The sequence below is a fragment of the Platichthys flesus genome, chromosome 1 (genome assembly GCF_949316205.1).
Source record: "Platichthys flesus chromosome 1, fPlaFle2.1, whole genome shotgun sequence".
Lineage (NCBI taxonomy): Eukaryota > Metazoa > Chordata > Actinopteri > Pleuronectiformes > Pleuronectidae > Platichthys > Platichthys flesus.
In genome coordinates, this window is record NC_084945.1 from 12843370 (window position 1) to 12851213 (window position 7844).

At 37.0% G+C, this 7844-nt stretch overlaps 1 protein-coding gene across 1 annotated transcript in view; it reads right to left on the reverse strand.

The window, feature by feature from the left end:
* The window catches only part of galnt18b (UDP-N-acetyl-alpha-D-galactosamine:polypeptide N-acetylgalactosaminyltransferase 18b), a 97286-nt gene extending 91195 nt beyond the window's left edge, over positions 1-6091 (reverse strand). The window contains exon 1 of the mRNA XM_062385108.1: positions 5977-6091. The gene's annotated coding sequence lies outside the window, so the exon portion shown is untranslated. The remainder of the gene's footprint in view (positions 1-5976) is intronic.
* Between the last annotated feature and the right edge of the window lie 1753 nt (positions 6092-7844).

Consider the following 7844-nt stretch of genomic DNA (forward strand, 5'->3'; position numbering starts at 1 on the left):
TATCACACTACATTTTGTATTCACGTGGTCCCCACAACACACCTTCTGACAGTGTGCAAGTAGTAACTGTTTTTGAAAAGTTAGATAAAACTGGTCCCCACAATGAACTATAATGTTGTGTGTAAAATGTCCCCACAAAGCATGTGTTAAGTTGTGTGAATGAGAAAGAGCTTCGCTGGTTAGAAGAAGAAACTGTTTTTGAAAAGTTAGATAAAACTGGTCCCCACAATGAACTATAATGTTGTGTGTAAAATGTCCCCACAAAGCATGTGTTAAGTTGTGTGAATGAGAAATAGCTTTACTGGTCAGAAGTTATGTAAATTGGTTATACAATGACATTTCAAGTATGGCATCTTGAAGGTTAGTGGTAGAGGTATATTCATGGTCGATTTCAAACTTCACAGTATTTTCTTTCTTGATAAATTATCACTCTACATTTTGTATTCACGTGGTCCCCACAACACACCTTCTGACAGTGTGCAAGTAGTAACTGTTTTTGAAAAGTTAGATAAAACTGGTCCCCACGATGAACTCTAATGTTGTGTCTAAAATGTGTGAAACATGTTTTTTCTAGATTGTGAATTCAGAATTAGTTTAGCAGAGCAGACACAACTTTGATTTCGAAAATTCTTATATGCACTTTTACTAAATTATTTATTGCATATGTGCCTTTATTTTCAGATTACAGACTTCAAAAAATGAAACTGAGACTTTTGTACCAAAATTAAGACGGCCTACAATAACTTTCAGTTGCACTTCAATTTTTCAAGTTGCTGCAATTCGATATAGTCTTTTTTTTTTCAGAACAGTCAAAATATTCTGCTTATTATAATATAAACTGCTAAAATAATCAAATTATGACACAAAACTTGCAAAACAGCACAAAGAATAATTTCTCATCTACCTGTTACAGCTCTTCATATTTATAATCTTTTCATTAATTTTTTTAGATGAAAGACACAGATCTGGAAGATTCTGAACTATTTGATTCATCATCAGAGAGTGCAGATGATCACGTACCAGATACCATCTCCGAAAGTGACTGTGACAGTGATGCTTCAGTTCAACTAAACTTTAAGAACACTTTTCTGCCTCTTAATGATCCTGATATCTCAATGGGCCCCACTGTCTGCGATTATACAACACCAGACAACATGATTTTGGATGGTCAAAACATTACACCTGAAGCCCCCAGAGCAGTAGAAGAACCCCGGTCAAGTCAGACTATAAAGGACATCGTTAGATAGCAGTCATAAAAAAAAGGCCAGATCAGAGACTGTTGTCTGTGTTGCCAACTTAAGATGTTGCCACCAATACTTTGTCATTTCAGACCTTTGCCGCATAACTGTTGCTGCCCCCATTTAATGTAGTTTTATCTGTATATTCAAGCCTGCAATAATCAGATAAAGGGTTGTTTGGCTGATTCTAGAGTATATTAGGTGCTTAAAGTAGGACTCATAACAGTTACAGTTTTAATAGTATAAACATACAAACAACAACTAGTCCCTATACCAAACACCTGTCCTACGTCCTCACAATTCCATAGTTAGTTAGATTAATGAGTGAATCAGTACATTGTATTTATTTATCCAACAGATCCAACATTTTATAAATACAGTTTTTTCTTCATGACAATTTTGAGAAATTTATGTCAGTGAATGTGAGTCCATGTCATTGATCAGAATGAACAGTTTATTTGTTAATATAACACAGCATGTTCAGCTTATAAGAAAATGGCATCAAAATCCTCTTTCCCACTGACAATTTCAGTCAGAATGCACATATCAGTGTTTTCTTGGCAGAGTAATTGTATATTTTAGTTTTCTTATACTGTAGAAGTTAGTTTATACTTTATAGAACTTGTAACTTTGGATTATAACTCTTACACACTTTGGAGTCCTTGTATTTACAAATGTGTTTTTCCGACCACTTAAAGGTACAACTGCCCAAAAGAAGAAAACACCCTGGAAGGAGACAGACGTGAAGGCAGTGGAAAGGCACATGAATCGATTCATCACATCTTGTATTGCTCCAGCAAAGTTTGACTGTGAGACGTGTTTAAGGGCTGATCCAGAAGCTCTTAAGGACCGGAGCTGTCAGAATGTGAAATTCTACATATATAACCGCATTACAGCCAACAAGAGGAAATTAAGTAAATAATGGGAAGATTACCACCAGTAAGCGGTTGCTATGTGGTTGTCTGAAATTAAAAATATCTTACAAATTTGACTGAATAAGAATTATTCTTTGTAGGGATATAGATAGCCCGTCACTGTTTGATAAGTTTATATTCACTTCAACCACATTACACTAATAGTCCTATAAAATTCTGCTTCATTGTAAGGCGGAGTTCACGAACAGCAAGATTTTCTGTACAAAGTAATGCTTTGCATCCCTATCACCATTTACAGGTATCATGTTATATCTCTACATTTTCTATCAACAACTTTTGTTCTTTTTGGCTAGACTTTATTAGTTTTAAACAAACAGCTCTAACAAATGTAATAATGGAAGGACTTACGGTATCAGTAATAATGTATATAAAAATGCTTTTTGAAGCATGGTCCCCATTAGTCTTATAACAAGTTGTGTGAGTCATGCAAATGATATGTAAATGAGGTCCCCATCAGCCATACCTACCCGTTTTTTCTAAGGTCCCCATTTTGCACAGTCAAAACACTACTTCATGAATTTAGATATTTTAAGGTGTGTATGTACTAACTGATTTTTTCTTAGTGTCCCTGATTTTTTTCATACTTCCACAACCTCTAGAAAGGGTGGTCCCCACAGGTTATGATAAAAAGTGCACGCCCCGCAAACCATGGAAACCAGTATGTGTGTGTGTGTGTGTGTGTGTGTGTGTGTGTGTGTGTGTGTGTGTCAGTGTGTGTGTGTGTGTGTGTGTATGTATGTGTTTGTGACTCCAGTCTCTTTACACAGTCACAGTTTGGGTACATATTGTCCTCATTGGGACAAAAAGCAAGTCTCCATAATGAAAAGCATTTTAAGGTGAACACATTTGTTTTGGTTCGGTTAGGGTTCGATATATGAAGTGAAACAGCCTCTTTGTTTTCTGAACCAATCAAACTTCTCCAGGAAATAACGTTTTGTTGAATATTGCCTCAGTTGCTTTTGTTGAAGTGTACACAAAAGCTGAATGTGTAAAATGACAATGACGGTGAGTCTTTGAAAACACAATCAGATGCAGGCCTTGCCATGTATTGACACATAATGCTGACAGCACTGTTTTCAACATGAATCAAATTCTTTTAATCCTACATATAAATAATATAGTTGGTAACTTCTGATGGAGCAACACCCACCATGGGAGATATAAAACTCAATGAATATGTTATTATTATTGGTCAGTCATCTACTCTGAGAGCAGACACCAACAGGTGTAACACGTAATAATTTGTAATGTGCCCATTTGCAAAAAGCTATGAGAATCAGAATCAGAATTCTTTTTATTGCCATGTATATTTGCACATACAGGAAATTGCCTTGGTGTGGTACTGTACAAACAACAATATAAAAACAACAATATAAAAACAACAACAACATATACAGTAAGAGATTTATGTGCGGTTCTAAGGTGCAGAGATTGGTGATAGTGGCAATAATATAGAGTTATAAATTGTGTGCGGGGGGGGGGGGGTCAGCAGAGTCAGTGTGATGCAGAGTCAGTGTGATGCAGGGGGCTTGTTTGTGAGCCCCACTGCCATGGGGGGAAAAAAAATATATATATAACATCAACAATACTCCTCCTTTACAAAATTAAAGTTTATTTAATTAAAATATAAACTTTTAACAAATCTAAATTAGGTGGTTTATTTAAAGAATAAATTCAACAAAATAGCACATGGAGCTGATGGTAAATGTTCGTAACATACTTTTCTCTTATTTTCCTTGCTACCCTACAACAAAGACCCTCCATAACTATGGATGCAGTTATTGTAGGAGGGGTTTCATCTTAACGAGGAAGATTCAATACAGAAGATGATTCTCAGCTGAGGTGCTTTAATACAGCGCTGGGCCAATGCTCATTCTCTGCATGTATTAGAGGAGAAATCAAAACAGACAAAGAAATGAGCTGCTCTATAGAGCTCTACAGGGTGATATCTGTTACACATGAGACATAGCTCAGCGGGATCTAGAGACTTGATTCTTTCTCACATGCACATAGAGCACATGCTCCTGCAGGAAGAGCATCCTGAGTATAGGATGAACATGTCTCGTGGCCACGACCTTTCTCGAAATGAACCATTAAATCATCCTCCACAGGAACGTAGCATATCAATAAATGTAACCTTAGAGCATGGAATTGCTTTACATGACCCTTTTCCATATCATAGGATGTGGGAATGGATAGAGGTTGTCTGTTGAGGGTGAACCGGTATTTTCATTTAAATGGCAAGAGAAATATTTTCAATACGTTGTTGTTTTACAAGTGTGAAGGAATCCTTATTTCCCATCGTCCACTGAACACATATCTCAACCACGATGTTCCAGGCACCTGATTCAGAAAATGAAATTATTATCCCTAACCCTAACCCAATGTTAAATAATTGGAAGTCAACAAAGGACAAGATTTCCACTCTGTGTTAAGTTACTCTTTAAGGAAACTCAGTGTTATGTAGTAATTAATATCTGAAAGCAGACTGTAGCACTCAGCAGAGTAGGAAATGACAGAAACCATCTTTAAGAAAGAATTGATTGACGTGTACTTTGACTTTTTAGTTTGGTCCAGATCAAGACACATTGGCTTCACTTTTAGAGAGCTGTCATGTTAATCTTTATAACCGGTCTAATATTCAGATAAGAACCAATGGCAGACATGGTTCACTGAGTGTTAGAGACAGGAAATTACCACATATGATTGGACGGTGAGTAACATTTGACGAGTATATGAAATTACTGCTGCCCGAGTGACTAAAAAATGTATATTAAAACTTGCTTTTGTTATGAAATACACTGATGAGGTCCATCCAGGTTAGAGCGATTATTTTAAATATTTATAAAAATCTCGGTGAAGCCCAGGGAGTTAATGAATTGAAGTGAAGCTAAAGGTTGTGTGGAGGACGTATAAAAAGGACTGAAGTCGAAGATGTTCCTAATATTTAGTAGATCAGAGCTGTCTCATGACAGAATCTGCTGCTTCCCACTCAAATGCAGGCAAAGAGCTTTTGTAATTATAAAAACCCTCAAAGGAGAAACAACATCGACTGAACTGTGGCAAAACTCAAGCTAAAAGTGAAATGAAAGAAATGTATTTAGAAGGAATAGAGGCTGACACAAAATACCTAAAACTTTATATTTTTGTGTTTGTGCACCCACCACAGTTGCTGCAGAGATGAAGCACAAGTCGCAGGTGAAGCCATAAAGAGTGTTACTCTCACATCTGTGAAGCATCATGAATTTTAACAGGCAAGTCGTTCGGAAAGTGACTTTACACACACTCACACACGCTTATATAAGGACTTATTGACCTTGGTGAAAGAGATACACTTACATCTGGTTACACCGTGCATGGCCTCAGAACTGTAAAATGGTCTCTGGTGTACAGTCTGCACTTCACTCTCATACATCAGTGGAATCTGATTTGCACTTCAAAGAAACACAGCAAGAGACAGGGGGGAGACGAAAAGACAGAGAGCCAGGGAAAGAAGGAAAGAAAGGAAGAGAGCACGAATGAGAGAAAGAAAGAAAGAAAGAAAGAAAGATTCGCCCCTGGTTTAGTTTTGATTTGATGTTCATTAGACAAGAGAACATAAAAGTAAAATCATTTAAAATGTGAATCTTTGTTCCGGCTTGTCACTGCAGGTTAGTGTGAATGTGCCGTTGAGGCGAGCAGGGAGGAGCCGTCCACACCCAGCTGCTCCTGTTACAGATCTGAGAGCAGCTTTGATTAGTGCCTCCATCTCCAGCTCCCTCTGTCTCTTTGGTTGCTCAGTGGTGGGGTTAGGAGCGACTTACCTTTGTTTCTGACGAGAGACGCAAGCCGAGAGCACGCGGTTTCCTTTTATCAGACGTTGTTATGAAGTCAGGACTGTGAACTGCTTTGTCGATATACAACACAACTAAGACTCAGCTCTGAGATGTGAAGGTGCTGCTTAGCTCCAACCTAAAATAGCTCTGACCTTATTCTGATATATAAAAATAGCAGGCGTCATTTATTTTAAGTGAAGCGCGTGGTTATGTTGTGGCTCATTTTGAAGGTTGGGTAAACGCTGTTTCTGCGGTGACAAGTTCACATACATTGGTAAACAACAACTGACTACACAATCATGTTGAGTATATTACGCAGCTGTCAGCCGCACATCTAGCTAAGTAGTATTAGACAATATCTGGGAGGTAATAGGTGATAAGTGTGGTATTTGACGAATAAATCAATCAATCAGCATTTAAATTAGCTTTGATATACTTTTATATAGATACAGTTCATAATCACAAAATATAAAATTAATTTATTATTATCTGTTATATTATTCATAATCATCAATATATCAATGTCTGGCCCATGTAAAGAGCTGATGTTGATATCTATGCTGTCATGTTCCAAAATGTGTATGTTCTACAACAGGGGGATTCATGGGTTAATGGCTTTAAGTTTTCTCTCTTTTCGCTGGAAAGCTCTTTGCGCAGAAGCTTTGAAAGTGCCGTCTAAATAGAATCCATTATATTATATTATTCATGTTTTTGAAGGATTCCATTTATTTGTGCGGTATTGAGCAAATGAAGCTGCATTCAAAACATCCACTCGGAGGAAACGTTGTAGAGCAGGCAGAGGTCAGGCTCATCTACTAAGCTACAGGCTATGAAAACATAAAGCAGCTTTCATCTGTGGAGGCAGCACAAGCTGTTTAACGGGTCGGCTTTGTACAAACCATCAGATGAGTGAAGGATGAACGGGAGGATGTCTTTCATCTTCTTCATATTCAAGCTTGGGAGAAGAATAATTTTATTTCAAGTTGGAACGTTTTTCTTGTGTGTTAAAATGTACACGATTTAATGTTGTGAATGCATCAACACATCTTAATGTAGGAGATCTTGGACAATTAAATTTGGCTTTATTGGCTCTTTCATGGCATAAGATTTTGTGACAATTGCATCTTCAAGTGCTTAAAGTTAAGACAGTTCACTGGATTTCCTCACTATGGAGGAAAACATGTGATGCTCCTACAGCACTACACATATGCTGCCCTATAAACCCAAAGTAAAGCAACTATACACATTTGTTTACAACTGAGCAGGACTTGTGATATCTGTTCAGATCACTGGTCGTTTGCTGTATCTATATGAAAGTCTTCTTAAGAGGACACTTCATGAATGCATTACCACTAATCTACCTGCCTAAACACATTTGGCAAGACTTTGTAAAAAAATCCAATGCATTCTCTCTACTAAAAAATACATCGTAATCGTTTATTTTTTAAGTATTGAACTTCTTATGTATTTGACCAAGGTTCCCTTCAAAACAACAGAGCCAGAAGGAAACAGCATTACTCCATAAATTACAGCCGACGCACACAGATTCTTGGAGGAGTTTTATAGCTGCTCACAGGCTTTGTTGTTATATTCGCTAATTCATCATCTAATATACAGTAAACCATTCATGCCTAATAAACAATTTAGCACCATATGCTGCTTGACTCTTGAACGTATACAGTCATGCACAGATGTGCAGAAATTAGATGGATAAGACAAAAGAGGTCATTAAGATGAAATGTAATTTGGAAGGAAACTTTACTTAATAAAGTAATTCTTTGGAAACATGGAGACATCAATGAGCTTTTTGTAGCTATTTATAGGAGAAAGAAAGAAACAGGATCTTCTTTACTCAT